The sequence below is a fragment of the Mastomys coucha genome, unplaced genomic scaffold (genome assembly GCF_008632895.1).
Source record: "Mastomys coucha isolate ucsf_1 unplaced genomic scaffold, UCSF_Mcou_1 pScaffold18, whole genome shotgun sequence".
Taxonomy (NCBI): Eukaryota; Metazoa; Chordata; class Mammalia; order Rodentia; family Muridae; genus Mastomys; species Mastomys coucha.
The window spans coordinates 77036718-77044094 of record NW_022196900.1 but is presented as its reverse complement, the minus strand read 5'-3'; the positions used below and the strand labels follow the sequence as shown (position 1 = coordinate 77044094).

The window sequence follows — 7377 nt, the reverse complement described above, 5'->3', positions numbered from 1 at the left end:
GGAGGGGTCAGAGTGACAGCAAGCCTGAAGCACCTGGTCACATGGCATCCACAATCAGAAAGCGGAGATCATGAGTAAGTGCCTACTTTTTTTTTTTACCAGTTCCAAACTCCCAGGGCCACCCAAATAATAGCATCAAGATAAATCTCCACATACAGGCATACACAGAGGCCATCTTCTTGCCAACTAATTCTAGATTCTGTTAAGTTGACAAATAATGCTAACCATCACAGGCTGCCTGGAAACCTGGGCTATATATAGTGAAAATCCCACCTCAAAACACAAAGGGGGCACAAGGAATCTATGGTTTGGATAAAATTGAAAAAAATAAAATAACAACATGACTAAATGCAATGTATGGACTTTGCCTGAATCTTGACTCAATTAAAAGCCAACCATAAAAGGAATTTTAAAATAATGAGGAATTTGACTATGTACTAGAAATCAAATGACATCCATGGAATACTGTCAATTTAAATTTGAGGGAAGGATGAGAGATACCTAGAGAAATAGCTAAGTAGTTAAAGCACTTGCTGTGCAATCATGAGGACTGGTCTGAATCCACAGAACCCAGGCAGCTCCCCAGCTGTGACTTCAGTGCGTACAAGGAGAAGACAGGATTCCAACAAGCAAACCTATGAGAGAATGCTGGGTTCAACTGAAAGACAGACAGTGCCTTAATGGGTAAGGAGACTGACTAAGGAAGACTCAATGTCAAACCCTGGTCCTCCATTCATACACAGGAATTCACTGATCATCTTGTGATCAAACCCAAGAACCCACATGTCCGATAAGCATTCTTTCACTAAACTCTATGCCTAAGGCCTCTTATTACTTATGTTGACACAGGGTCTCACTAAATTGCCCAGGCTGGACTTGAACTTATTCAGTAGCCCAAGCAAGTTAAGTCTGCAATTCTGTTGCCTTAGCCTCCCAAGCAGCTGGAACTACAGGCCCACACCACCAGGCCCCACTTATATTTTATATACTTCTGCACATACTCAATAGAGCAGATAGAATGAAGTCTTTGGATACTATTTATTCAACTCCAGTATTTGTACAATTGTCTTTCTTTTCTTAAATTTCAGGAAGCAAAAAACAAATTGTACCTCTGAGAAAATGGCATATTGTAATCAGAAAACAAAATGGGCACTCATTTGATAGCTCTATTAAGAATTCTCTCTGAATCAACTCGAAGAAATTCTTGTAAATCAATACAGGAGCTGAACATGAACCAGGGTAGTGCCTCAGCTAAAAAGAAGTGAATACAGTCTCAAGCTTCATTAGAAAGCTAGTATACAAAGAAGGGCAACAGCCTCTTAAACTCTTCACTCAGCTCACACTGAAGCACTGTGCTGTTTAAGCAGGGCATATTAAGAGCATTTACAAAGCTGAATGCCCAAAGGAAAAGATTCATAATACTAGTGAAGAATTTAGAAACCAAAAGTCCATAGTTGTGGTGGAGCACTAGGAGGGAGGGCAAAGTGATCTTTATGAGTTTGAGGTCAGCACAGTCTACATCCCAAGTTTCAGGGCAGCCAGGCCTGTGTAGCAGTAAGACCCTTTCTCCATGAAAAATACAAAGGAAACCATGTCAAATGTAAAAAAGAAGCTAGGTCTATTTAGCCTGAAGAAGAAAACATTTTCCAGCTTCTCAGCTCAATTCTAGTACACAGACTGAGAATATTATTTTCCTGAGGCTTTCCTGGCTGTTAATGAGTATTCCAAAAAGTGAGAAAAACACTGGTTTTTTTTTTTTCACTCCAAAAGAAACACAATAATCTTAACTACTTTGTGAATGTACATGAAAAGGTGACAATTTTTGATTTCCCACGATCACTTGCCAAGCTTCAAGTCCTAAAGAAACAACAATGAACATTTTACTATCCTGGTCTATAGTCTGGGAACCTTCTTTCCCTCTAACTCCATTACGCCTCATCTCTTAAGTTTCTGATTAGTCTTTCAGCCTAAAATAGCTCATCCCATTCCAAATACTGTTGTTGTATGAAGCTTCCTTCATCAGTAGAAGCAAAACCATTACTTTCTGGTAAATTCATGGCTCTTTAGCTACACCTGCCACTGGGAACAAACTGCCTTTTAACTGCCATTTGACAATTCCTTATATACACAGCACTCAAATTGTCCATTAAAATAATAATTTTTAAATACTTTAAGAGTTAACTTGTGGAAAAAAGAGGCTACAGGCTCTACTGTTCCACAGAGGAAAAAGATTGGTTAGTAGGACATTTTGCTTCATTTAGTGCCTACATAAGACACACAGGCTACCTACCCTTCTTCCTTTTCAGACACGGTCTTAAACCTGGCATCCCTACTGCTATTTAACTCACTATGTATACAACAGGCTGACCTCAAGTCCACAGCAAGCATTCTGCCTCTGTCTCCCTTCCTGAGTGCTGGGATTACAACGCTCAGTACCATGCCATATTGGCTACCTTTCAACTCCCACTGATGACAGGCCTGGGAAGAGAAGCTAAATGCCCATACCTTAAGTGTTCTAGTAGCAAAGTTCAATGGAATGAATGACTAAATCAATATTCTAGGAAGTACAATTTACTTATCTCATCATACTAGGAGAAAGGTAACTTGATACACACTATTTTTAGCAATATTAACATTCTTAAAATTAGCTGCCAGGCGATGATGGCTCAAGCCTTTAATCCCAGCACTCAGGAAGCAGAGGCAGGTGAATCTTTGTGAGTTTAGTTTAAGGTCAGCCTGGTCTACAGAGTTCCAGGACATCTAGGGCTACACAGAGAAACCCTATCTCAAAAAAACAAAACAAAAATTAAGGGGGGCTGGAGAGATGGCTCAGTGGTTAAAAGCACTGACTGCTCTTCCAAAGGTCCCGAGTTCAAATCCTAGCAACCACATGGTGGCTCACAACCATCTATAATGAGATCTGACGCTCTCTTCTGGGGTATCTGAAGACAGCTACAGTGTACTTACACATAATAAATAAATAAATCTTTAAAAAAAATTAAGATGAAATACAAAATGCCTTTTTATGTACCACTTTCCTGAATATGTAAAAATCCCTACAACACTTTCTGCACAGTAAGTAACTTGCCATTTAACATTTCTTATATACCCAATGGTGGTCCCATCAGATTATATCATCAGTAACATCACAGCCATCAATGTTTACATGAGCACACTGATTGTCCCCAGTGACAGTCATCCAACATTTCTCAGAACACATCCCCTTTCATTAGGTAACAGAACTGCAGAAAGGATAAAAACAGAAAGATACTGTCTCCATCCTTAAGAGAAAATGTAAGGATCTTTAGGGGGTGGGGTGGAGTGGGGTGGAAGGGTACAGTGTGGCTTCCAAAGCAGGATCTTACCACCTGCATCCTGCCTCTACTAGAGTACAATTGCTTAAATCATGGTACCAATGCAAACCTGGTAACCTCCTCTAAACCAGAATGCCTAAGTATCTACCTCAGTAACAAATATTCCTTAGACAATCAAGCCTTGAAGCACATACCATAGTGTAAGCACTTGTGTTACTCAAGCAGAAGGATTATGGGTTGTGGGCTATAGCAAGATCTTGTCTTAAAAACAGGGAGGGGTGGTGAAGAACTGCTCCTTAAGGGCAATCTTGGGGTTTTTACATTCATCATTGTGTGAGGGGTGTATGCTTGAAAAGGTCAGAGGGCAATTTTCAAGAATTAGCTCTCTCCTACTTTCCACTCCATGTGGGTCCTGGGGATCAAACTCAGGTTGCCGAGTTTGGAGAAAATTGTCTTTATCCACTGAGTCACCTCATAGGTTCAAGGATATGCTTTGCATCAGTGATTCTCAGCATTTTATTGTAAATAAATAACCATGAAGCCATCAGCTCTTCATAAGGCCATTCTTTCACACCCCTGAATGCATTAAGTTCTTCAAGGAAACATGCTAATCCCTGTTTTTCCAAGTAAAAACTAGTCATCAGAGGCACCACTATTACTGGAAGGACAGCTCTGTGGTATCTCTCAAACTAAGCATCTGTGTGGTCTTTGCTGGCATGGACCCTGCTTTTCACTTGTCAGGACATAAACAGATAAAAAATAAATGATCAATCAAATAAGAGAAATTAATTCAATGTTCCTGGGTTAAAAACATTACCTTAAACAAACATTAATGACTTTGGTTTTCTTATTAAAAATCTGCTAGAGAATGAAAGCAGGTAAGTAAATCCTTAGGTCTCATTTTCATTTCAAACTAGACTACCATTTCAGGTAACTTAGCTAAGAAATAACTACTCTAAGTAAACCTAGGATTTTTAGTTTGATTCTGAGGAAAAAAATTTCTTGAAATGAGCAAATTCTAATGCAAAGAAAACCTTAAATCACCTAATACACTCACAACTTGACCCATAATCAAGTCATTTGTCAAACCAATTTGTCTATATAACTTCTTAGCAAATACTTCAACAGCACCAAGTACTTAAACTGCTCTTCAAAAAAAGTTACTTTCCAATTCATTATGTGAACCATAAAAATCAAATTTTCTGAATGAAACATGTTCACTGTATGGAAAGGTTCATAAAAAGACGCCTGAAATTACCCACTGTCATGCTTTTCTCCCAGTCTGTTTTTTGTTGTTGTTTTAATTTCTATTCAGTAAAACTTCCTGTACACTAACCCAGACAGATACCTGCATTAGAGTGTATGTATGTATAATTTCTCTAAAATTTATTAGTATATACTTCCATTCTGAGAGAAAGGGTGGGAGAGCTAACTACTACCTTAGGAATCCTTAAATTCCCATTCTGATTCTTCCTATCTCACCTCCAGAATACTAACAGCAGAAATGGAGACTCAAGTAAGAATGCTTCCAATGACTAAAAATGGACCTAATCTAATAAGAAATTGTACCTGCTAATTTTACATGAAGCTTTACAGTATCATAGATACACAAAAGGACTGATCATTTGGCCTTTCACTTCCATGTCAAAAACCTAAAGTCTGTTCCTCACCATAAGTGCATCAGTTTTCTACTTTAAAAAAAGAATACAAAAAATGGGCTCCAGAGTCAGCCCTACTAATAGTAATTAAGTGACACTTGTCAATTGAGTTCATGGGCTACCTTACCTGTATTACAGGGCTGTTATAAGTCCCAATCCAACATCAAACATCATCCAAATGTAAGATGGAAATATTTCAAAAGTACACGTGTTCTAACTGACATATCAAGTATTTCTGATGGTGTTTGCTAGCCATTTATACGTAAGATAAAACCATCAATCTATTTCATTCCTTACCTGTCTAGCCTGTGTGAAGTATTATAGATTCATATATCCAAGGAAAATAGCAGAAACACCACTCCCTACAACATTATGCCCTACCTTTATTCAAAGAATCAACCTACCCTTGATTATTATATGTTAACTGCTGTGACTATAACTCATTCCCAAAAGTCCTAAAAACCAAGCAACAGAAACTTCATAAATTATTTTAATAATAATCACCCAAAATCTAGAATGTAAACAATAATCTATTTCTATCATACTATAATATCCTCCCAAAGTTTACCTCTGTTAAACAAACAAAATATGACACTGCTATCGAATGCCAGCAGTCTTACCCCCTAGTGCATTTCTCTCACAAATCTCACAGCTAACAGTAGAAACTAAGATCTATTGGTAGTTTAAAAGTATGGTCAGATCTCAGCATTAGGCAAAAGTAGATTCTAATCTCTGTGGTTTTTACTATGTATACACTGACACTAAACTTTAATTCTAATTGATCCTATTCCACTAAGCAGGACTCTTACTGGCTGGAAAGAATTCAGTTGCAGCTCTTAGCTTTGTACTCCCAGGTGAAAATTTTGACTGAAAGTCAGCTGACTAAGTAAGAAGTCTCCTTTAGACACAGTCATCAAGAAATGATGGCCAACTCTTCAATGAGCTCAAGACTCTCCACTACATAGGACTTAAAAATAATGAAAACAGCATAGGCAGTTAGTGATAACTCTAAAAATTCTCTTGGACTATATTCTATTACATTTAATTATTGTGTGTATGTGGGGGAGAATACAGGCATGCCTACACAATGGTCAGACAACATTTTGTGGAAGTCAGTTCTCTCCTTCCAGCATGTGTGTTCTGGGGACCAAATTCAAGTCCTCAAGCTTGGCAGCAAACACCTTTACTGACCAAGCTACCTCACCAGCTCTTTCTTGTTTTAGACTTATTGTATTCATATACATTCTATGTGGGTGTGTGGTCAGAAGAGGGTGTTGATCCCTTGAAGTTGGAGTAAAGGCATATGCAGCATACTGGGCTTGTTACATGAGTGCTAGAATCCAAACCCTAGTCCTCATAAATGCACAGCAAGCATGCTTAATCTCTGAACTATTTGTCAGCTAAGACTATATTCTAAAAGTTCCTCTTCATTAACTCTGAATCTGTCATAGAGTACTTCACTCACTGAAGACAGAAAATAAAGACAGTGTGGTGTTAATACAGATCCAACCACACCAAAATAAAATCATATAAGATTTATTGTAAAATTCTTAAAGCAACTGAAATCACCTACAAAGTATTAGAAACTGGGTCTAAAAAGGGTATCAGAGTAAAAATTATTTTTTTTTTTTATAGCCCTGGCTATCCTGGAACTCTCTCTGTAGACCAGGCTGGCCTCGAATTCAGAAATCTGCCTGCCTCTGTCTCCCAAGCACTGGGATTAAAGGCATGTGCCACCACTGCCCGGCAGAGTAAAAGTTCTTATCTTATTGTAGTATTGAAGTTTGGCACCATGAGTCATTTGTCTTGACCTGATTGTACAAGAGGACTCACCAGTTTGAAAATGTATGCAATTCTCATATATCAAACAGAACAGCAGCTAAAGGTACTATCAACAAAAGGTTACTTAAAATAAGTAGAGTGGCATTGTTATAAATATAAGTACAACATCTGGTTCCTTGCAACAAAGCTATTTCCATAACCCAACAGATGGCCCACAGTAATAATGCTTTGCTGATCTGGTTATAACAAATTCTATTAAATCAAAAATCCTGTACAGCGGATGCCTTTCCCAATTTCAGTATAAGTCAATCTCTTTAGCCAAAACACTGTACTTTGATTCTGTTTGTACACTGAAACACAGTTATGCCAACTCTGATGGTTAAATTTTTTTAAAAGTTATTATGAAGTGCTACTGTGATGTTTTCCTGAGTTTTGAGGAAGAAGAGGTAGAGTATCCCCCTCTGGGACTGAAAACAAAAGCTGAGTTAAAAAGACTGCAGAGAGAGGTATGATTGAGTTCTGGGTCTCAAGCTGAAGTTTCTGAATAGTGTCAAGGAGGGAATCTACAGGACAGAACATACCACAGTGAAGAGTACTGTGAGTATGAGGGGGTCTACAGGACA

The 7377-nt window shown here is 38.2% G+C and overlaps 1 protein-coding gene across 5 annotated transcripts in view; it reads right to left on the bottom strand.

The window, feature by feature from the left end:
- The window catches only part of Foxj3 (forkhead box J3), a 91049-nt gene that overhangs the window by 78529 nt on the left and 5143 nt on the right, over positions 1-7377 (bottom strand). Inside the window, exon 1 of one of the 5 annotated variants that reach the window (XM_031378477.1) lies at positions 2369-2387. The exons of the other annotated variants lie outside the window; for them this stretch is intronic. The gene's annotated coding sequence lies outside the window, so the exon portion shown is untranslated. Of the gene's footprint in view, positions 1-2368; positions 2388-7377 lie in introns of those variants that run through there. 5 annotated transcript variants of the gene reach the window in all.